Raw genomic sequence first — 26,397 nt, forward strand, 5'->3', positions numbered from 1 at the left:
AACGGCGAAGCGTCTAGCGACTGAAATAAACGTTTAGCAATGTACTAATCATGCCACGCGCAACGGCGACCGGCGAAACGACCGGCGAATTGTACCGAGCGAATCGCGCGGGCGACTTGCGGGCGAGCAAAACAAAGCTACATTGAATCAGTACGGCGCAAGCCACGGAGTCAGCGGTAGTCGCGGCGAATAGGTGCTGTGATCAAACGTATTTAGTTTTTTTCGCGGCGAATATATACTCATTCTAGTATACTCGAAAAAAAATTCTGGATATATTCTGTAACTCTTGTATTTCTAGTGGAATTCCCCTCTATACCCCGATTCTTATTCAAATCATGTACTTCACAATCTCTCCAAATATTAGATCTTGAACCAAAAAACGATTACTGTCTAAACAATATCGAGATAATTTCGATAGTCATTTTGCCGTCGGACGTCCTTACTGGTCACGGCGGCGAACGTCACGTCCGTGGCCTGCAAACGATGCCGCGCGAATTGTCGATTCGCCGTTCGCACCGCCGATCTCCGTGGCCAGGCCGTAACGACCACCGCCCGCGAAGGCCCGCACAAAAGTGAGTCTGAGGATGTCGTGATCCCTTTGACGTAGCTTCTTTCGTCTAAAGTAGCTACGCTTCGCAGTTTTACCCGCTTTAAATAAAGTCCATTGACTATATATGACATTCATGCTCATTTGAATATTCAAAGCCAGTTTGTGCCGTGACTTTGTTCAAATATATTTCAATCAGGCACTTTACTATAGATATCTGTACTTCAATCACCGCCATTAATGTTATTACAAGCTGAGGCATTGTATCGTATCATAAACTATGACAACTATCAGTTAAATATAATATAGAGTATCAAGCGTACAGACAAATAATCATAAAAAAAAATTCAATTTATTTTCAGAGAATCGATATAGATAGTTTCACCAATTATTTAAATTCAATTAAAATAGGTATTCTATATTTAAAATAGGCAACCTGACTTACAAATGGCAAATCCAATAATCACCACAATCTATAGATATTGAAAATGTCAGAATTGCCATTCCTTAGATAGTCATTGCGTCACTACCTTGGGAACTAAGATGTTATGACCTTTGTACCTGTAGTTACTCACTCACTCACTCACAAGGGTGTGTATTGCTGTTTGACGGTAGAACGTGTGATGCTTATCACACCAGTACATAACAGTTTTAATGACCGTAGCATCTGTTTATGATGTACATGATACGCTGTTGATATGTTCTAGTAACTATAGTATCTGATAACGTATCAGGTCATAATATGAAACGGTATAGTGGGCAAATACCATTAGGGTTTATTTTATAATTAGAATTATCCATAATAACTGTCATTGCATTATGTGCAAAGTTTCAACCAGGTTACGGTTTGAAAGACAAACACATGACATGGGTTCAGTAATAGATTTCCAAGGACTGACAGCTGTTATACTATAATATTATTTCATTATTTCCACGGAACCCTAAAAAGTAAAGAATTTGCTTAGAAAAGCAGGATACAATTAAGGATTTTGTGTTGAATTCTATAAATACCAATAGAATATTAACGCTTATGGATTTATTGGCTAATAATAATTTATGTATCTAATTTTATATCGTGCTAATGTTCTAAAAAATTCTACGATTAATGAGTATGTATAACATTTTTAAACACATACAAATTCGAATAAAGTGATGCAACATTTACAACAAAATTATAAACGGTAATATTAAAATTATATAAGTAATAAAAAATATAATAAAATTATTTATACATAACTGTAATACATTACGGTATATTATAGGGAATCAATTTAAAATACACTTTGGTGTCAATTTATTTCTTCAGTGGTAAAGCTTTAAGCAATTCCGCTGTCCGTTGATTAAGTACCACCCGGTCATCACAAATTGTACCGCCAGACAGCAATATTTAGTATTTTTGTGTTCCGGTTTGAACAGTGATTGAGTCAGTCTAAATGGTAAAGGTAGGTGTAATTGATGGTGTCGACTTAACAGCAGGCGAGGCGTCTGTTAGTCCGCCTGTCCATTTAAAAAATATATACATTCAAAACGTAAATAAAACATTGTGACTAAGTCACTTATTAGTGGATTTAATGTATTAGAAGATAACCAGTCCATAAATGTTATTAAAAAAATATATCTGAGGTCTATATGTTATATTAACGGCTTAAACAATGCACTATATGCATGCAATTGGAGCGAACAATCACATGAGAAGTCATCGAAAGAGTAGGAGCTACGACTCATAGCGTCGCACGCGCAGTGACGGAGAGGCGCGCGCGCCGGTACCTCGCGGCACTCTCGTTTTCGAACGTAGAAAACATGTGGTTCTATATTTGAAAAAAAAAAAAAAACTATTTTGGATAATCTTTACACACCCTGCTGTTATTTAATATAGGTAAGTTCGTATTTGTTATTTTATTTATCGACAATTGTTTCATTAACATTTTGAAAGTTGATTAAATTATAAATGATGCTGAAACGATAATTGACGTGGTTTATCCGCGTTACATTTCTCTCTACACAGTGAGATATTCAGGCGTAATTAAGACGTTTTATCTTTATAATAAAATACTCTGTCATATATAAAAATGGATAATAGAGATTGTTCTTTAATTTATTTGAATTTCTAAAAAAGTATATCACAGAACACTCTTGCTTTTATTAACATTACCGTTAATCCGGTAACTTTATAATTTATTAAATTATGATCTATTGTTTATGATTATTGTTGTACCTTGTTGTTGTTGTGCCTGTTGCACCTCATGCAACTTTTTGTTTCAATATTGTAATTTTTAGTTTTAAGTTTGGGTGCAATAAAGTATAAATAAATAAAAAAATAAATAAATTATTCGAGAAATTAATATTAATTTTATTTTCAAATGAAAATATTTTCGAAATTAATACGTCATCAGGTCACTGCATGAACATACATACGAATTTATGAATATTTTGTTTAGATTCTAAACCTCAAACGATTAGTGTTAGTTATACAATGAAAATATTATTACGATATGCATAATTAAATCAAAATATACTTCATTCAACCACTCTTACAATCACTTTTGAATTTTGAATCATTATTATAAGCTTCTAACAATAATGTATATTAATGTAATGCTACCGAGTTCGGAATGTTCTTCACCGAGAAGAACCAGCACCGCATTCAGAAATTACTATTTTTCTAAAGGTAAATTTCATCATTGATTGATTGAAAAAAACGAAATTAATTCATATTTATACGGACGTTTTTTAAATTAATCTACACAATTTAAGATACAAGATTGATTTAATAGATTTATACAGCGCGTATATGTTTCATCAGCGTTTTATATATATAGTTATAATGACTTGTTTTTCTTTGTACGTCCATCACGTGAAAACTACTGATCGTATCGCCATAAGACTATGATCAATCGACGCGGAAACATCTGTAGATATTTATGATGGTTATGGTTAAGTTATTAATTTTTGATTCCGTTGACCTTCCTCCTTTTCTCCCTGTAATATAAGTACCCGCCCGGTTACAGCAGCCAGTTATTACAATCTGTTTCATATAAATGATTAGTTCATGTCTGTAAAATTATAATTATCAGTTTGTCGGTTGACGAATAGAGTTATTGCTTTATATTCAGGATTGAAGCGTAAAGTAATAATCTCAATAAACAGACTATCGAGGACGAAAAGGATTATGGAAACCGTGCAAGTAGTTCATGAGATTAGTCCGTTCAAATATAACAGCAAAAAATCTTAATAATACTCGTATGTTCTGTGCTCCGACTGGTGTTTATAGTCATAGCTTTGATACTTAAGGTATAACATTAAGTTACACATATAATATTGAATCAAATGGAAAGGTAGTTTTAATAAGATAACCTTACAACCGCTTATAGCCCTTACATACATGATTGTAAATTATTATTAGTATCGAGAAATAAGCATACGGTCTACGACTTATTTACAGATTTTTTATTACATCAAAAAATATTGTATAGAATTTGTAATTTAACAGATGCAAGATTGAAATCGTTAAAGCGAACCATAGTTGCGTCGGTCTAAGCTTTTCCTATATTTGTAAAATATACATAAATTAACGTAAATCAACATTAGTTATCAGGAAGCAACTAAGAGTTCGGTATTTCGTAATCATGTGAATTTATTTTTGTCATCGTGAATACTATGTCGATAATACAACATGCATATTGAGACAGAACTAATAAATATTATTATATGAAATGTAAAATTAGCAACTGAGCTTAATTTATTTGAATATTCTAATTTGAAATACTTGAAGGATAAATTTAATACAATGCATAATAAAAATTTAGACAACTTATGAAGTTTGTCATTATACTGTCTCCAAATTTATTCTGATTTTTTACTTACTCATATTATGATTACTTTTTATAGAAAAACACGACATAGGACTTTATTTCAAACATACTACGACGATACTTAAAATAACATATAATAAATAATCTGTCGAGTATCACGAAGAGAATTATAATAGAGCCACATCATCTCGACTAGAGACTAGAGTAGACCAAAACATTTTTATTTTTAACAATACTATCAAAAATTGTATCGCTTCTTCCACACCTATGTTAGTATAAAACTAACCAACAAGCAACTAAGTCTACTAGAACTGCAGGTGAATTAACTTCAGGCAGCTGGACTTCAAAGTCTGCCAAGTATTTTTTTATGCAACATTCTAACAGCCGTGCCTATGGAATAAAAGGAAACGAATGGCTATGGAATAAAATATATGGCAAAGAGTTATATTGTTATTATTAATAATTTAACAGGAAAAAGTAATATACTTCTGGACACAAAATATTTCACGAACAAAAACTGCCCACAAATTCAATCAAAATACTAGGATATTGAAATTCGCAATGAGCGTGTTAAATTTTTTATACAGACTTAATACATTATATCAGGATATTTTAAGATAATTTCTATTTCTTTATTATTTTATTATATTTTAAGCTTATAAGACACTAAAAGATTATATATGAAACACAAATATTTATTTAGCCATTATCAAAATTAAAATATACTTTATTCAAGAAGACATTTACAAGCACTTTTGAATCGGCATTTAACAAACTATTTAAAGTAAAGCTACCACCGGTTCGGAATGTAGATTCTACCGAGAGGAACCGGCAAGAAACTCAGTAGTTACTCTTTTTCAATATCCAAAAATACAGTCATATTAGTTAAATAAAATTATACTAACTTTGTATATTGATAATTGCAAAAACACAATTCATATATATATTCATCAATAATTTAACAAGCAATAACAATTATACTATATCACAAAATTATATCGTACCTTAAATGTTAGCACCTTGCTGCTCCAAGAAGAGTAAAGTGTAAAGTAAAAGTGTTCTGTACGGAGCTTCCATCACTTATATAAGCCTCACTACAAATCACGTGACTCACAATATTGAACAGAAAAGTCAAAGTACCCTCTTATTTAATATCAATGTTATCAATACAATTCAAAAATAACTTAAATTAAATTATTATGATTACAGAATAGATTAAAACATACAATACATAGTGTAAGCCTTGTTTGTAATCGTCTTATTATTTATTTATTTCTTACTTAATCTGACAAGCGCACCACATACTTCTTCAAGGGTATTATTGAGTGTCAAATGCGATGACTTGGGCCGTGATGAGATATGGATTATATCGTGTTAACCTTTCACGATTATAGATGCCAAGAGCCCCCGACGTTATTGACAATAGTTGTCACAAACATCTGCATGACGCATAGTTGGAGATATAGACGACCCACGACAGCATCTTAGAGTCTTAAACCAAGGAGAGCTGACCCTAAATAAAGACAGTTAAGAAGTAAGCTCATTTCCGGTATCAGGATTGATTTAAAATTTTGTCAGAAATGGTATCTATGAACACTTATCATATCTGTTGGCCCATTTGTTCATCTGCCTCCAGTGTGAATTAGTCGTAAAAACTCTAACAGACGTCTTATAGAAGATTTAACAAAAACATTCATCATTCAGCAAAAAAAGTACATCGAATTTTCAAATAAAATAAACAACTAAAACTTAAGCGATTGTAACATTCACTTAATAGATTAATAATTCAAATATTATTATATGTATGATAATATTTATCGAAGTTTTTGTCAAAGATATGTAATATTGTGTACATAACACAAAAGCATTACATAAGTGAACAACATGCGTAGTGCGACTTCACATATTGCGTTTCACTTTCGATGGTAAATAAACATTGTACGCAGAAGTACATTTTAGATTTACCCGTTAATCTTTACAATTCATCTCACTCTGACACGCTAAAAAAAATAATTGAATCTCGCTAATTCTTACGTCGTATTATTTTCAAAATATTGAGTAAATTTAAATACTGGTACTACTAACCTTTTGTTTTTAAAGGAAAGTATTAATAAAAAAAAATGCATACATGCACACTGTTTCTAAACCGTACATCTATATTGAAAAATAAAAGGATTTTTATTTAGTTTTGATTTTATTTATTTGTTTATTATCCATAGAAACAATTACAGAACGAAAATTATGAACATTAACCTCGCATACTGATAGATTTTATATCCTTTTGTGTTTTTTTTTCATGTATTTTGTTTTGTTAATTGTCACCACTACCCATAGACCTTGGTACTGTAAGATATATTACCAATGGACCCCCAAACTTGGTAACTAAGATATTGAATTCCTTGTACCTCAAGTTCAAACCGGAACACAATAAAACTAAGTATTGCGGTCCGACGTTAGAATATATGAGTGAATATCTAAAGTATTATTATTAGTTAACGTTGTCGCATTTTATGACAAATCTCTCTCTTAATTTTCCATTTCCCTTTTATTAATACAAGCTACATCCTGCGGTTTCACCCGCGTTTGATTAAGATCATATAATTACATGATTATGTTTTCAATTGACACACGGTAGAAGAAATTTAATAATTAAATTATATATATCTCTAGTTTTTATCTGTAACAAACCAGAACGATACGAAATAAGTTTTAATTCAAAGATCGCAAAACGAATTAATCACATCGGGTTAGAAGTTTCTTAGCATTTTTAAGAGATATCATTTGTCCAGCGTTGTACTAGTATATATATTAAATATATAACATAAAAACTATACACTTTTAATAATGTTAAACATAAACCATATATGTTTTAATAATATTAATATACAGCTATTACATACATACTCAAATGTAAACATGTAGTACCGTAACTATTGAACTAGACACCTGACTACGACGACCTACAAAATCACAATAGGCTCAATACAATACATGAATACCCTTTCACAAATAATTATTGAATAACCATCAAATGAAAATAATTGTAAAGTCTTGTAAGTTATTTATATAATACACGCTAGTGTATGTGTGTAGTGTATGAAGCCCGGCTTCGCATGGCTGCAATTAATTGATAAAGAAAATGATATGATATAATTATATTTTTTACCCTATAGCACTCAGGAATAATGTTAACATTTTCAGAATTAGATCATAAGTTCCGAGCGATTACATACTAACAAACAAATACCTCTTTATAATATTCAAAATCAATCAAAATATACTTTATTAAAGGAGGCGTTTACGAGCACTTTTGAATCGTCATTTTATACAACTATATTAAAAGCAAAACTGCCATTACCATGCTGTTAGTTACATTCCGAACCGGCGGTAGCTTCAAATATAATTCAATAGTAAATTAACGGTGCTTGTTAGAGTCAACTTCAACGAAGTATACTTTAATTTTGATTGACATTAACTAGGCGGATCACTTACTGGTATAACAATTTTAAGACGATCATAAAAAATCTTTATATTCTAAGCAATCAATACATCATCTATCAACATTATGCATAGTCATTTAAATTCGATATTTTGTATGTAACATACTCACAAATCTTTGACAGTTAAGGTAGTTTAGTCAATTAGAGAACACAAAAAAACTGATTTCAGTAACATATAGCAATAATATCACAGAAAACGCGCTTGTTTTGGCATCTATTGAAGAGTTCCATTGTCTGTCTCCAAAAACCATAATCAGAGCTTTACGAAATTAAAATGTGATCGTTTCGTAAAAAACTCTTTAGAATAAAAAAATATTTTGCAAATCCGCGTACACATGACGGAGTTGTGTATATATATGTATGTATATATATATTTTTATGTCTAAACCCAAATGGGAACGTTATGATGTTGTTATTGACTTATATAGCTATAACGGTCATATTGATTTTATGTAAAGTAGAATTAGCACAATAAACATATAAGGTCAAACTTAAAATAATCATAATCTCAATTATTTATACAATATATGTATCTAACTGTTCATATGTTGAAATATAATAGAATTACCTTATACACTACTGAATAATATAATATAATATTAATAAAATTAAATAATTAAATTTAAAAAAAAACTACACTACGAATACGTAATACATTATATCTAATGTTCTAATTAACTGACATCTTAACATAGTATTGTTTCAACAGACACCTTCTTATAGATCACGTGACCTACAGGTCTGTGGCTTCAAAAAAAAAATAATTAAAATCATGCGGTTAAAACTTTAACGCTATTTTTTATACACATTACATTGTATCGAGTTTTGGAACTGGTGTTATATCACAAGATAATGCAACCATGTAATTAAATAATAACTTGAGCACCGAATAATATTACGGTTGCGTACTAAGAGTTACAAGACTAATATACTGAGAGTTCATCTTTATGTATGTAAAGAATGATGAAAATATATATAAAGGTATATTATTTATATAAATAATGACATACTTAGATTATTTATATTATGAAATAAGTTTCTTTGTTATTTGGAACTAAACCATTTCACTTCAGCATTAGGAGTTTATTTTGAGGATTCAAAGGATTAGTTATCTACGCTGAGAAAATGGAGTACAAGTAACTCTTTAGTAACTCTTAAGTACTCGTAAGTACAAGTTTCTTGCCGGTTCTTCTCGGTAGAATCTACATTCTGAACCGGTGGTAGTTTTACTTTAAATAGTTTGTTAAATGCCGTTTTAAAAGTGCTTGTAAAAGCCTACTTGAATAAAGTATATTTTGATTTTGATTTTGATTAGGTAAATAGTCTCGAATGGTTTGAATAAGAAAAGACAAAAACATTTTCTAATATATTTGATTTGATACTTAAACAATGAATCCATATTTCCCTTGGTCATGCACACCTTGAGAACGAGTATACCGATTTCATTCATTCTTTTGGGGGAAAAGAGAGGAAAATTAGAATTTCCAGAAAATAGTTAAGCGAAATGCACTCATCACGAGATCTTTAAAACAAATGCTTCGATTGAATTGAAATTAAGTATACTCCTTTCGCGATGTAAACGCTCACTCAGAAATGCTTTTGGGAATTTCAACTTCAAAAGTAACTATGTATGAATTTTTACCTGTACAAAGTGGGGGGATCCAGCTAGTTTAATTAGAAAAGCAAGAAAGTATTTAAGTCTCTATTCTTCTAGCAAAGTTTATGTAATAGTCAATTTTATTAAGAAGTGAAATAAAAGATTTCTCAGAATTTCTTATAGATTACAGATCATTAATAAAGTTATATTGTGAAAAATTCCGACCACAAAAATATGATGAATGTACATTAATACTTCGTATAAGATAGAATATTGAGCATTATATTTTAGTTAAGTATTTCTTAATAATACGTATACAAAATCAACCTTATCAATAAAACCGCTTTTGATGCATACCTTTTTAAATACATTTATGTACAATTAAACAATATCTGTAGGATTCATTAGTTTCTTCCACTGTGAAGACTAATCTTAATCATCACACAGAACATATTTCACGTAAATCGAAAGATATATTTAATTAGCTTTCATCGTAACAATGTAATTTAAATCAAATTAATTAGAAGTGAACGCGTGAGAAAACAAAATATTTAATCAAATTAATTTGAGATTTATAACACTGAGATTACAGAAACTTCGAGATAACGATTGAAATTGTGGAGCAATTTTATTTTTAAATCTGTCAGATTATAATTTATATTGTATAATCGTATCAGAAAGACGGATAGACTACTGAACTACTCTATAGTAAATCTTAACTCGTAGACTCTATGAGAAAAATAAACTATAAGATCTAAGACTAATCATGTAACTACACTGGCTCACATAACCTTTAAAGAACATAGCAATATAAATTCGTTTCTGCCCGCGGCTTCGTCTGCGTGTGGGGAGGAAGGCAGGTGTTAAGTGTTTGCATTCAATCAATTCATCCTCAAGTTCCCGGTGAATCTAATCAAAAGATTATTTAGCTTGTCCATTGTCAATATGTTGCTGTCTTTTTTAATAATATAGAAAATAATATCGCTAAGATTTTCCAAAATATAGCTTTTTTTTCAAAACTTACCGCTAAACACGTTCGTGAAATATTAAAAAGTGGCATGCGATACCCACAAACATTCATTATCAACGAAGATCTTTTTATTTTTAATTTCTAGGATAAAAGACGAGGTGAGTTTCTACAGAATAGCGCTTCAAATATTGCAATACATAACTAAGCTAAGTTTTTCGTTTATTAATTGCAATATAGAAATAAATAAATTTAAAGACATTATTAAATAAAAGTTAATTAAAAATGACCATAACACCGCATAAGTCATTTTTACACGTAGCCCTACTTCCGCGTACTTTCAAATGAATATTAAAACCTAACAAGGAAAATTGGAGGGCATTATAAAATTTCTCAACGCATCGCACGATGAGTATACTCATTTCGTAATTATTATTTACGTAATCAATCTTAAAATTACTGAGTCAAAGCGGAGAGCAGATAAGATTCGTTATTGTTACAAGAACGCAACTATGATCGTTTTTTAAAAGATTATAATTGAAGCTATTAAGATTTCTTATACAGGGCTATTGGTAATTCGACGTATTCCCGTTAGGAGGTAATAGGGGTGACTATTTGCAATAATTTTAACCCCCATATGCATAATGCAAAAGTGAAGCATTTTTGAGTTATCGCGGTTTATAGATTTTTTCAAAATATATCCAAAATGCAACTTCAAAAATTTATTAAAAAAAAAGTATCAATTAAAATCTATTTTTTTCTTCTGATTTATAAAAACGATTAAACACTGGATATTTTTCAATATTTAAACAATAATTATCGGTCCAAATTTAAAAATGCGAGACGGACAACGATATTATTTCAATATATTTTTTATTTTTTTCCCTCAAATATGCCTGAAAAACAAAAAAAAATCATTATGAAACTTGTTCTGCAGATTATTTTAAAAACATAATCGTTTACTTAGCTTTCCGAAAATGTATAAAAACTAGGAATTTATTTCAAAGCAACCGAAATAAAATGCTCAGAAAGGACGCTGGTGGAAATTCGTATTCGAACATGACCGAATTCGTACTAAAGGTCGCTCTTTAAAATACCACAAAATTTATTTAAAATAATAACCAATGTAAAAAAACTTATATATTTACTCAACTTACATACTTAATACAAATTTAAAATAAAATTTAGATACATAAACAGTTCAGTAGCTAAGTTGCATTTAAGATTAACGCAGCGGTACGTCACATGCTACCCGCGAACTTTGATTTTGTTGATTGATTGTGTGTCAGTGTTTGTGTGCGTACTCGTGTGTTTGTCTGTGGAGATATCATTCCAACTAACATGCAGGAACAAATGAAATACTATGAGAAGTTACTTATGCATATCGCATTCTAGTTCATCGGTAAAATTATTTATAAAGAAAAGTCGTAATAAACAGTTACTAATTTTATCACGGAATACGTACAATAATTTCTCCTTGTGATGTACGAATAAATGTTTAAATCGAATGACGGAAGAATAATTACATAATTACACGACATATTTGCATCTTTTGCGTTTCGCGATCACGCGTGACTTTTACTCGAGTCGGAGATTTATTAGGATATCAATGACATTAGCGAATATATAACGACTACACACTACAAAAAGTCTTAAGAGGTAACAATATTAAAATCTTATATAACCTTACGAGACTGAGGATTCGGAACTTGATAATATTACTACGTGACGCGGGATCTACGACTGTCAATACAATGATACAAAATATTCATAATATGATTTGTAAATCATAGTAACATTGATCACTTTGATAAAATCAGTGATAATCATTGTATGTGCACAAGAATTAAGGACAAGCTTATAGCGCCAAGTTTCCGACTCCGCAAAGTCAATAAATCATACTTGGGGCAAGGTATCCGCTTATATAATAAAATTCTGCAGACATTTTTAACATTGCCGTTTTATAAATTCAAAAAATTGGTAATTGGTAAAGAAGGCATATCATTCCATATAAGATTATAAAATAGATAACAAAAAGCGTGGAGTTAATGCTTGTTGAATTCCAGCCAGGAGACATACCATACATATATAATTGAATTTAACTAACATCACTGTATTTTTAGATGTCGAAAAAGAGTAACTACTGAGTGTCTTGCCGGTTCTTCTCGGTAGAATCTACATTCCGAACCGGTGTTAGCTTCACTTAATATAGTTTGTTAAATGACGATTCAAAAGAGCTTATGAAAGTCTACTTGAATAAAGTATATTTTGATTTGATTTGTTTTTTAAGAATAACTTCAGATGCTATAATAATTAATATGTAGAGTACTAATATTATGAATGTGTATAAACCGATGTGAATAAACCGATTTAGATGAATCGGTGTGGAGAGTTTGAGTCCCAGGGAAGGATGTAGGCTTTTGATTTTTGATTTGATTCTAAATAAATCCGGTAAATCCGAAGGTTCAGCTAGTGGATATATAATTATACTTATTATGTGTGTTAATAATGGATTAAAAAAAAATCAAAATGAAATCGTGCAGCGAAAAAAATCCTGACATAATTACCAAAACTCTTCACATCATATAATAGAGAAGTCATACGATGTGATTGGAATGTCTGACATAAACTATGTTAAATATATCAGAAAGTATGCAGTAAACAAATAATGGCTTAATTAGTATCAATATAGTTGATGTCATAAAATAATCGTAAACGCCATTAGTTTATAACAAATCTGCCGAGATTGTAAACGTCGTGACCCGACACATGCAGTTTTCCTCACGATGTTCTTCACTGGTCGACAAGAAATGAACTATAATTTTTTTTTTAACTCAACAACTCGTACAGCGTGATGGCTTGAACGGGCCGGGTTTGAACGCGCAATCTTCGTTTAAGCTATACGTCTCCCAGTCATTGGGACCTGTAAGATATATGTAAAATAAGAGCTGACAGGTTCCAATTCGTATATTTTAATGATTTCCAAATTAATTATATATTTTACTCAAAATGAAAGAAAAACTATTAAAAATGTTTTTTCCCATTCGACGTATTCTAATCTTCCGTAGTAGTCTTCTATAATTTTCAGTCATTATTTGAAGTTAATTATTATGATTCATTTTAAATCAAATACTAGTAAATACTAAACTAAAGTTGATTGAACTCTTAACAGCATTTTTTACTTACATATATACTATAAATTCACGTGTATTGTTCGTGTGACTGTACTGTATGGCATATGTAATCATAAAATAAAAGTAAACAGACACACGGGGTAAAAACAATCGCTATATTGTCTATTCCAATCGAAGAATGAATAAAATTAAACAAAACTTTTTATTATATCGCTGGAAAAACGCGTGACGCGTTTTTCCTACGTGGAAGTGCGGGGGGGAGGGATGCTCGCCGATACCCAGGACTCCGAATGCTTTAATAGAAATGAAATAAAAGGACGAAATTTTAAAAAGACCTTGCGATTGTACGTTCTACGCAGAAGAACGTACAATCGCAATCGCACTAGTAAAATATCGAATAAAGCCCCGTTTAAATTGTCAGTAAGCCCTGCCAACAAACGTTTGCATACGAGAGGTATATAATATATGCGCAAAAAATGTGTCTTTTTACGACATCACATTAGAAACCTCTAAAATTATCAGGGTTTATCTACTATATTGTCCACGTATTATACATACAAAATCATTCTCTTTAAATCACTCTATCTATTAAAAAAACCTCATCAAAATCCGTTGCATAGTTTTAAAGATTGAAGGATAGACAGGAAAAGACAGTCAGCGGGAAGCAATTTTGTTTTATACTATGTAGTGATAACAAATAGGTACAACGTAAACAGTTTTCACTCATTAGGAAATACAAACCGCTATGTCCCTGTGTTTTAAAACCGTAATATCTTCGAAAATATTCATTTAAATTACATGCTGTAAAGGGTCATATTGATCTATATTGAATGCACAATTTATTTAAGTTACCTAATTGGATAAGGATTAATGCTATATTGCTTAAAATCGCTTTGAAAATAAGCCATTATTTCTCGTAAAAAATAAACGATAAAAAATGTTTATTGTGGGTTATCTTTAAGAGGTAGACATATACCATCTCGGACTTTTTTGTAGACATTTTTGAGGTGTACAATTCTGTAGTACATTATTTTGATCTATCTAGTAGGGTTCAGCCAGCGTTTACAATGTAAGCGCAAAAAATGTATAAATTTACGACATCACATTAGAAAAATTTAAAATTATCAGTGTTACTTAAATATATTGTCTATGTATTATATACAAAAACCTTCCTCTCGAATCACTCTATCTTAATTTAAAAAATCTAATTAAAAAAACCGCATCAAAATCCGTTGCGTAGTTTTAAAGATTTAAGCATACAAAGGGACATAGGGACAGAGAAAGCGACTTTGTTTTATACTATGTAAAGAAGATAAACAACTCACGAGTCAGGAGTCAGCATTAATACTCTGGCGCCAACTCGATCGACATCGACTATTTTAAGATCACAATACCACAACACATAATAAAATATATTCAAGTAAAAATATCGAGACGCGCATTATGATTTACGTAACTCGATTGACTTCATTTTGAGACCATCGATCTTTCTCTCGATTTCTCGTTTACGAGAGATCATTGTATCTAAACGAATTCAACATTAAGTAAATGTTTTTAAATAAGAAGTTTGCTCAAATAACATAAATAAAACAGTATAATATAAATGTGCTTAATCGATTCTATTTTTAAAAAAATATTCAATTTTGATGTAGCTAATAAATATTGTTATTCATCAGAATTTCAAATGAATATCAAGTTTAACATACAACCATACACAGTAGTTTGTTTTATTTCCAAAATATTTTCGATATGAAATAGTGTCTTAAAAAAAATTGCCAGATAAAAAAAAACTATAGGTAATAATGATATTAATTTGCCAAAATCAACTAAGATTAATTGGTAGCGCCATAGCTGCATAAGAAATAGCGCCTAACGAAAAAAAATAGCAAAATGTAGTAAAACAAAAATTCATTTAATTTTCGTAAGGAACAACTATATCGAAAAGTAACTGTATCTTTGAGTATATGGACCAAAGTTTCGTTTTTGAAGAAAACGTTTTGAAGTTATTTGAATTAATATGGGTTGAAGAATACATCTTCAACCCATATTAAAACAGTGTCGTGGAATAACGTGTCATATGGAAGAATTCCATACGACAAATGCAACTTGCATGTGTCCTTCTCGTTTCCCTTTACAGCCTAACACGAGATTAATTATAAACACAAATTTAACACATGAAAACGCAGTATTGCGTGCCAAGTTTTGACTTTGATATTTTATGATAAAATTCACTTAAAATCCGCTTTGGCATAATTGCAATATTAATCTATGTGGGCTATCCCACATAGATTAAATGCTTACTACACTAAGTATATAGAACAATGACTGGATAGCAGAAATTATATACATATTTTAATAAATGTACAACAACTATTAATAACTATACGATATAATAACACTTTCGCTTTCTTCAAACGTGTAACAGGTTTGAATGTTACCTACGTTTAATATATAGTGAACAGCACGTAGAGCCATCTATCTAGGTACTGTAAGTTGTAATTTAGTATACTATTAGTTCTACAATTTCATGCTAGATGTCGGTACTTAAAACTAATATGTATTTCGTAACAAATAGATAACGCAACTTATCATTACAATTCATCTTATAAAACTCGCTCGACTAGGGGAGTGTTCGTAGATTTTAGGCGTAAAATATTAGCCAGCGACCATCATCCTAGGAGTACAAGCTTGCTTCATAAAACAGCAACATCATAGTTAAAGCGTATCAGATGAAGTTACTTTCCCATGTAATACTAAAAATCTATAAAATTAGTAGAAATAACATAGGCTAAAATTAAGAAGTAACTAATTAGTTGGCTCAAATTAAGTATTTTTCGTACCTTTTATACTAGACATTATGTTGTTTTAACTCGCCACTAGATGGCACTACAGCACATCCACCTCGCCGTTCAACCGATCACCGTTAAAATTGGAATAAATTTAAATCTGGAGAATATTTTAGCGCTAATTACTTCGGATAGTAGTTTTGAAACCAAGGCATAAAGTAATTTGTACCTCCGTAGACATGTTCATAAATAATAATAACTTTTATTTCAAACAGAATTTTTTAAATACAACAAAAGTAAATGCACAGCTGACTGGTATGGTAGTTTTGGATGATTATTTTAATAAACGCAAATAACTTAGTGGCGTCAAACAGTGGGGTCTGCAACAATTATTTGATAGCAAGCTATGGTCTAACCGTAATAGCGCCACTGATGAGTACAGAGTAGACCTCACACGGACGAAATATCTTGATAGTTTTTGTTATTAGCGCAAACAAAACTAGTTTGTAGATTTATAAAAACGATTAAACACTGGATATTTTTCAATATTTAAATAATAATTATCGGTCCAAATTTAAAAATGCGAAACGGAAAACGATATTATTTCTATTTTATTTTTTTCCCTCAAATATGCCTGACAAACAAAAAAAACATTATGAACTTGATCTGCAGATTATTTTAAAAACATAATCGTTTACTTAGCTTTCCGAAAATATATAAAAACTAGGAATGTATTTCAAAGCAACCGAAATAAAATGATCAGAAAGGACGCTGGTGGAAATTCGTATTCGAACATGACCGAATTCATACATTTGGTCGCTCTTTGGTCGCCCACAAAATTAATTTAAAATAATATCCAATGATAATTAAAATATTAATCATTCTTTATATCGTCAATGCGCCACCAACCTTGGGAACTAAGATGTTATGTCTCTTGTGCCTGTAGTTACACTGGCTCACTCACCCTTCAAACCGGAACACAACAATACAGAGTAATACTGTTTCGCGATATAATATCTGATAAGTGGGTGGTACCTACCCAGACGGGCTTGCACTAAGCCCTACCACCAAGTCCTGGTGCTCAAGTGCTAACGAAATGTCACCAGACTATTGGAATAGTTTATAAGTTGATGTGCGACAGCGCTATCTAGCGGCGAGTTGCAAAAAAATTGTAAAGCATAAAAACCTCCATGATACATACATACACTATACAACGGTTGACTATTAAATACAAACAGATTACCAAATCATTTAAACATATCACATATCATACATAATAAAAAACAGTTCATCGATTTCCGACGTTTAAATATCAGTATAATGATGTATGTATGTATGTGATTAATAATATTATTTTCATTTAAAGGCTGACGGAATACTGATCAAATTTAAGTGTTATCTAAACGCAATGTAATAAACTGGAACGGTACCGTTCACTTAATCAATAACCATTAACTACATAACTATGTACATAACGGAATACGCATTTTTTTACGTTTTAAAACTAATAAGGATAAACCACTTCACTCGCAAACTAGAATTATTGTCTTAGTATTAATAAAAATAATTATTGTTTTTTTTTTCGTTTCCGCCCGCGGCTTTACCCTCGTTTGTGAGTGCGCGTTAGTAATAAAAAGATCCCTATGTGTCATTCCAGACTATAAGTGACTCTTTGCCAAATTTCATTCGAATCCGTACAACCGTTCTAACGTGATGGAGTAAAACCTCCACCCATCCAAACTTATGCATTTAAAATATTACTAAGATAGTAAGATTAACAATTGCAGTACATGATTACCTTAATAATTTTAAGAAAAAATATTATTATTTTATTTCTTTAAGAATTTTATCCTCTAATATACATACGACTTTGTCACCGAAGCTTAAACTGAATAATAACACTCTAAGCCACTAACTACTTATGAATAAAAATAGGTAAATAAGAGTTTACCCGCTACATTATTTTAAATGAGAACCAGTATGATTAAATAAAATCTATACGTCTAACACCTATACAGTAAAATCACGTCACACAGCACACACACACAAACACACATCTCTTATTTAAATATATTATTATTATTATTAGTCCGAATTGCGATAGATAATATATTTAAAATATAAATTGCGATAGATAATATATTTTTTTAATATGTACGTTATTTATTTTGATAAGATTAACTTACGAAGGTAATCAATTCAAATATAATGATTTTTTTTTTTATTTTCGAATTCCGGAATAGTTAGTCATTTTAGTATTAAAGATTTAATATAATTAAAATGTACATAATAGGTACATAAAATAGTTTATACATACATATGTATCTCCGGAAGCAATTCGCTATCAATGATTACACAGTAGAGTTTTTATAAAATATTTTCTGTAAATTAGTTTATATTTCAATAATAAAACTAGGTCTATATTTTTACATCTACGTACTTAAACTAATCAACTTAAGAAGTCCAATAGACTCGCAAAAACAATAATTCTACGTTATAGTATTTATATAAAAATAGAACACATTAATAAAACAACGAAAGCTACATAACGCGTCATTATAGAGCTTTATTTGATACGAACACAACAAAAATCCACCGAGTAAAAGTTCAAATAACGTGCTAGATAAACGAAGACACCAATGACAACGGAGCTGGAGTCACTCGCTCAGTATCCAAGTGCGCCGGCGCACGTTTGCGATGAAAGTACCGGAACACTTGTGACTTTCTATCGACTTTAGTGAATGTTTCAAATAAAACCCTACACGAGCTGATACTTTAGACTGACGTATGTAAGTGACATCCGTGATATTAAATTCAAACAGACGGGATAAACACGTGTTAGTGACAGGAATCTTATTTGATTTGAGAGTGGAAACATTGGTCTCTTGTATTAATTGAATACCATAAACATGGATTTAAGGTAATATATTTTTTATTTCGTTTAGTTTTTATATTAAAATAAAAGTTTCTATTTATACGCTGGCTTTACTTTCATCAAATATATGATCGTTCAAAATATTAACTCAACTAGATATTTGATGAAAATATTTTTATAAGAATTCAGATGACTTTATTAATCTATAGACTTCGTTTTATCTGGGACAGTATTTTAAGTGAATTTCTTTAATCACAAAACTGACACAAACTTTCTAGACGTCCCCTACTCTTTGATATGACTTTAATCATTAAATGTACTGAGCTTAAGTAAATATACTTGAATATTAATATCTAGCAAGCTCATTTCGTAAGGTTGAAATGCCTTTGTTGGTTTATAAAACCATTCATCCTTGACCTACTTTGAATAGATGACGCTGTCTCCCTTTCAACTAAAATGATCGACACAGGATCTTCTCAGGTCAGGCGCCCTTGGCCACACTTAGAAAGTTTAAAAAAAAACGGCATTGTGTTTCAAAATTTTTGGCCTCCGCCACTTCGAGAGCCCTGAGCTAGTTGCCCACGTTCTTAAAGACGAAAAAAATTCAGCTTGAAGCATAATTCTATAAAACATTCAAAGTTAGTTTTTGTATTTTAACATCATACAACAGCTACAAAGAGTTTTCAGTTAAAAAATATTCACACTATAACTTTATACTTTAATTTTTATATAAAATGTTTGGGTTCATTGATGTTAACCTTTGCCTGTACTTTTTATTAAAATTTAGTATATTCTTCAAACGGCTATTGACGTGAGATATTTTCAACTTAACACAATTTTTTTTTTTTTTTTTTAACTCTAAAGAAAGTCATATTGTACCCTTATATAGAAATAAATAATATCCACATAAGCACACGATATTTTGATGAGTCTTATCTTTTTTATTTATCCATATGGATGCAAATAAATACGACTTTGAATTATTTAGTTTTGCATAATTTCGACATCAATTTTGTCAAAACAAAAGTTCGGATAAAATAACCAATGAATGTGCAGACCAATAATTGTATCAAAAATATAACAAAACGCGCGGATACTTTTTCTCCAACACATGAATCTCATGTTCTCATTACACAATAACGGTCAACGAAGACGACTTATTCCATTGGGTGCGTCGGAGCATTGTATAGAATTAATTACAATAGAAAGCACATTCGAAGCATTAACCTCAATGCTTATAAGTAAATAGTTTCAAAAATGCACCAAAATATGAACAAAATTAACAGGCTGTCATCATTTAAAGCGTTTACGTAAATTTATCGGCTGATATTGACCATTGAGGAGTTCTCTCATCTGGACTCTAGATGAATTAGGTCATGTTTATCATATTTTTTTAGGATTACATCTGGTTGTCTTACAAAGTTCAACCTATAAAAATTTGTAAACCACTAACATTGCAAGTTAAATAAAAGTTTTTAAAATTAGAACTCAAATACGACGTTTACTTTTTTTTTAAATAATAAAATCTTACATATTGATGTGTTGAATAATGAATAGGCAATAGAATTAATTATTCATCCAAGGTTTGTTCGTGCTGCTAATATTACTCAACTGCATACTATCTTGTTATTGCGAAGTCATAACCACAAAAAATATACTTACTAATTAATCTTAGCATATTTTCTTATTTTATATTTTGCAGGAAATCTTTTACAACTCACAGCAATAACCATAAAAATTCTTGAAATAAAAAAGGTACAAAACTCTAAAACGTTGCACGGGATATTGAACTCTGAGATCGTAATACAATAGAAAGTCTACTTCACATTCCTGTGCGCACTATCGTCGTTTCCTTATTCACCGGTTCGTCCAGATTCCTCCCACTTCACCTCCATTAGTTGCCGGTTTGTTTATTATTAACGTTGACTTTGATCTTTGGAACTACATAGTAACTCATTCAACTTAATCCTGTAACATGACTATTCAGAATATCCTTCTCATACAAAGCGTATTTCGACTTTGATTGATTAGATAATGATGAATAATGAAACAGGGGTAGGCTCACTAGAATATCAGGTATTAAAAGGTTAAAAACATTTTAATCGGATAATATACATTTTAATACCGTTATCAAGACGTAAATAAAATATTTTACCGCTAATATAAAGTAGGTGAGTAAGCGGTATTAAACGATATTCGCTCTTAATTGTAAGTTTAAAAGTATAAAAAATAAATTATTGCTCTTTATGAACTGCAAGTAGTAATGGCCAATTTTATTAAAGTAGTTTTTATAATTAGATATTACAGTCTGCACAGAATTCAAAGGTCTGGAAGCCCTGGGGCCACAAAGGAGTGGAGTCCCTGGAGCAACAGAGGCGTGGCGACTCTAATAATTGTTTTAGAGATTAATTTGAATATGTTTTTTAATTTCTGCCAGTAACTGTAACTTTTAATACAGTAATTAGTAACAATATTTTTATTTATATATCTTGATCTCTATGTCACTCTCACGTGGAGGCCCCAGGGCAGTTGCCCCGGTTGCCCTCCCCTCAATCCGGCCCGAGTGTGAGAAAGACAATAAGTCAATCTATGACAACTTTTTGATAAATGTGACCGATTATACTATCCGGCGCACCAGTAATACATTTTATCCTCATAATGCGTTTGTTACACATAGCCTGTAGTTTCCATAAAATCATTTTTGATAACTGTCATAAAGCAAAATAATAGTGAGATATACTCTAAGTATATAAAGCTAACTTTACTCTTATATATTGTAAAAAAAAACCTTTGAAATATAAGTTTTAGTTTATATGTATGTATATTTTTTAAATTCCCTAATCTGTTATGGATAATCTCCCGAGACACGTCAGTTTGTCAACGGTTACATCCTTTATCAATGTCAAAGTCGCAAGTTCGATTGTCAATGCCACTCCTAACACGAGCTTAACTCTTCATTTATGGTAAAGAATGTTAGTACTTCATATGATACGGAAATATGTAGAAATCATAGATTATTTTTCACAAATTATACCATGTACCATAAAATTTTAGTCCCATGCGAAAGAAGTCACGTCCACACTGATTTTAACTTCTTGGACGTAACTGTTTATTTAAATTTATTACTTTTACGAAATGAGCTTTACGACGGTATCTTTCAACAACCTTTATTTACTTTCAACAAGTAATTAACAATTCCACATAAAATAAAAGATACAGGACGTAAAGAAATATATTTAAAAATATTCCAAGCTATCCGAAATATTATTTTTAATAATTAATTTATAATATTTAATTTGGTCTTATAAGTCTCTAAATTCATTAAACACATCAGAACTTATAATGATTTTCATACAAAACATTATTCTAACGGTGTTTTCCTTCCCCACCGAGCACGACATTCATTATAAACTCACTAATGTTTGACTCCGCTATCTTCGGCGAAGATTCACTTGTTATCACAGGCCGTGACGGTGACTACTCGTCTCAAACTGCATATATGCAATAAAGCAAGAATGAGCAACGATTGTTTGGATAACCATCTGACATCACAGAGTATTTCATCAACCGCTTAAGCAATAGAATTAGCCGCATTGCGCGTATGGCCGCCCTGAAGGAGTACGTGCCATTAGAAATGAAGAGTACTCTCTGTCTACGAATCGGTGTTACGTAACACATATTAGCAGTTGCTGTCTAAGTGTTGTATAAACAAAATGTTTTATGACAACTCTCTCCGACGCAATATACGATAATTAGTTAGCTTCTTCTAGTTTTTAAATGACGATTATAATTTTTAAAATATAATTTAATGCAGAGAGACGGAATATCAAAAGGCTAACTTATTATATATGGTCGCGTTTTGCCCAAAACATTGATAGCACAAAACATCCCGTGTAAGCCCGCCTGGGTAGTTTCACCATCATCATATATTCTACCGTAAAACAGCAATACTAAGTATTATTGTGATCCGGTTAGAAGGGTGAGTAAGCCAGCAACTGCAGGCACAAGAGGACATAACACCTTAGTTCCTAAGGTTGGTGGCGCAATGGTAATATGAGAAACTATTAATAATTCTTACAGTATTGATGTCTGTGAGCAAAGGTGTCAACTGAACATCAAATGGCCCATTTGCCGGTCCGTCTCCCTCTATGATATTAAAAAAAACATTCACACAAGGTCAATGGCTCCAGGCGCTAAAATTGAAAAACAGCCATATCTCCATAATCCAGTTTAAAGTTCAGCGGTATAATAATTTATATTATAATAATTTGCATATGTGGCAGGAAAAACCCGGGCAGGCTGACACGAAGTCCTACCCCCATGTTGATGCAAGTTATGGTTCAGTTAACTGTTGATGAAATTCAACATATTTTTCTAATAATTTATCATTCAATCAATCTTTTCGTTCAAGTCAGCGTAATAGGTATAAACAGACTACCGATTCTAGCGGTTTCTACCGCTCTTAACTAACTTATTCAACATTGATATTATCTGTATTCTATTTTCTATATATATAAAATAACAAGTCCTGACTGACTGATTCATCATCGCCGAACGTAAACTATTAAAGTTAGGGCCTTGAAATTTGGTGAGTAGGATCGTTTTATAAAGCAGACACCCACTAAGAAAGGAATTTTGGAATATCTACCCCTAAAGGGGTGAAATAAGGGTTGAAAATTTGTATGGAAGTTCATTAGTTTTTAGGGTAGAAACACGAAACTTTATTTTTGGTATACTGATTAAAAATGAGTAGATATGTATTTAAGCGTTTCTGGATATTCTACCCGTAAGGGTTAAAATAGTGGTTGAAATTTCGTATATAGGTTCGTCTTGAAGCCCGTCATTTTTTATGTTAGGAGATTGGCGCTGAATGTTACTGAGGAATTTAAGACTTCAAAAATTATACAACGGCACCAGAATAATAGTAAGGGTTCTCTATCGTAATGTCATAGGTTACAGTTATCACTGGATTTACTAAATAGTGTATATTCCATGAATATCTTTGATACAATCAGAATACCCCTTTAATTTCAAGAGAGTGCAGTTAAATGGCCGGGAGTAGATATAAGAGAAGACTGTTTTTCGCATAGGCAGTTCTAAATAGCTTGTTGAGAGTGAGCTCTGTAAGCAGTCTGGTGTATATAGCCAACGAAAGTCGAACCACAAATGAGGTCTTAAATTAACGTAATATTTTAAATTATCCTGTAATATAATCAATTTCCACGCGAGCAAAGCCGCGGGCAACAGCTAGTTTATTTCTAAAAAAATAATAAAATATCATTTTTGTTCGTATTTTATTAGTCAAAGAAGCCTTTATTTAGTTTATTGCAACTTATTTGAGTAATTTATTTCACGAATTAGACGTTGTTTGCATGAATTCTGATATATATATATATATATCTATATCGCTTTTTCTAACTTTATGAACAGGAAATAAACGATCCACGATTCTAAAGCTGTGTAAAAGATGATGTTTTGTTCGGTAAAGTTGGTCATGAATCCAAACGGATTATTGACGAGGTGTGACGTGAGCCTATTCACGTACACCTAACATAACCTGTCTTTTTAAGTGGTGAAATGTGTATGGTCATGCGAGTTCCTACTACACCTACCACCTACTTTTATATATCATGTGATCTACATATTTTATTGGAAATCTTGTTAGTAATTAACTTTTTAAGTTAAATGGTAGGTATATAATGTTGTAGATTATCATTTTGCAACGACGCAAAAACGAAATTAAATAAGTTAATCTATGCTAGTAAAAATTATCATCGATCTGATTGGCTTGTGGTGTAATAGCTGTAGATGCCCGAAGTGAAATCTTGGGTCAGGCAAATATTAAGCTCCTGTGTCTCTCGGTCGAGATATTCTCAGTAGCCGACTGGAGTGTGGAAGTTGACAAAACATTTCCGTGCCTGGTGAGTTCAGCATCTGATCTTTTTCCGGTCGAGTATAAAGCCGCAGGTTCAACAAGTGCGTCATATACTATAAACGAACGGCATACGGTATATTGACATACTAAAATCGTTGCGTTGTGTGATCAAAAATATTTATTAGCAAAGAGTAAGGCGCCGAGGTCGTATCAAATATTTCGCCACGTACAGCATTCGGTCATTCGACCGAATTGAACACGATACTCGAAAAATTCAACGTAAAATATATCTTATCGATTACGTTGTATAATATCATAATTTACGAAGATTACATAAGACGACTAAAATGATGTCAATTTTGATATTTGATTGCCAAAATTAAAATTAAATATTTATCTAATTACAATGTGCTTGACTAAACCGAACGAAGGACACTCGGTAGTCGAAAGTATATAAACGCCAAACAACCTGAACTATACAAACATATATTAAAATTTCTAATTATACGATTTTGTCCTTGTGTATATAAGACTGTATTTAATAGACTTTACTATTTAATAACATACATAAGCTAAGAATTTATAATTATTTTATTCTTCAGTATGAAAATTTAACTTTAATAAGGACTTTTGTACTATAAATTAATTTTACTCGTATTATAATTAAAATAGGTACGCAGACTGACAATTGGGCTAACTGATGGTAAGTGGTCATAACGATAAACCATGACATCACTAACAAAACGTTAACCAAAACATGTCTGAAGAAATAAATAATAATAATAATGTTTCTATTGGATGGGCGTGTACCACCTTCGTCGTCATCTACACTTTCCATCAGGTGAGAGACAAACGCCTATTCCATTACAACTACAAAAAAAAACTTCCGAAGAGACACGACGACGTCCGACGAAACACGAATCAAAATCGTATTATAATATTTTGAATACAGAATCTGGAATTGTCCTGACAATAATAATATTCCAAAAATAGTTGAAAAGTACCAGCCTGTAAATCCCTTTGCTGACCTCTTAAAGTTAAATTTCGACATCTGTACCAATGCCATTCGGTGTTTGTATTATTATTAATCTATCAACATGCTATGAATAAGGATCACGTAAAATGTTACCCGTTAAGGTGTCAACTGAAACCGGATATCACGTGTTACAAATGAGTACTAACATATGACGCAAGTCTTAGATTCTGCAATTATAATTTTACTTGTTAAATACGTGTCCGCCCTACAAACGTTTGAATGACGTACGATACATGAATGAAAATCGGTAGTTATTAATACAAAATCT

The 26,397-nt window shown here is 31.2% G+C and overlaps 2 protein-coding genes across 3 annotated transcripts in view; one reads left to right on the forward strand and one right to left on the reverse strand.

The window, feature by feature from the left end:
• Flo2 (Flotillin 2) overlaps nt 1–26,397 on the reverse strand; it is a 255,373-nt gene that overhangs the window by 101,627 nt on the left and 127,349 nt on the right. The gene's annotated exons all lie outside the window — the stretch shown is intronic.
• LOC113395527 (glucose dehydrogenase [FAD, quinone]) overlaps nt 2,284–26,397 on the forward strand; it is a 34,704-nt gene continuing 10,590 nt past the window's right edge. The window contains exon 1 of one of the 2 annotated variants that reach the window (XM_064218254.1): nt 2,284–2,423. The gene's annotated coding sequence lies outside the window, so the exon portion shown is untranslated. Of the gene's footprint in view, nt 2,424–18,992; nt 19,264–26,397 lie in introns of those variants that run through there. The other variant, XM_026633123.2, reaches the window with a different exon arrangement.

This window comes from Vanessa tameamea, chromosome 21 (assembly GCF_037043105.1).
Source record: "Vanessa tameamea isolate UH-Manoa-2023 chromosome 21, ilVanTame1 primary haplotype, whole genome shotgun sequence".
NCBI classification, from domain to species: Eukaryota; Metazoa; Arthropoda; class Insecta; order Lepidoptera; family Nymphalidae; genus Vanessa; species Vanessa tameamea.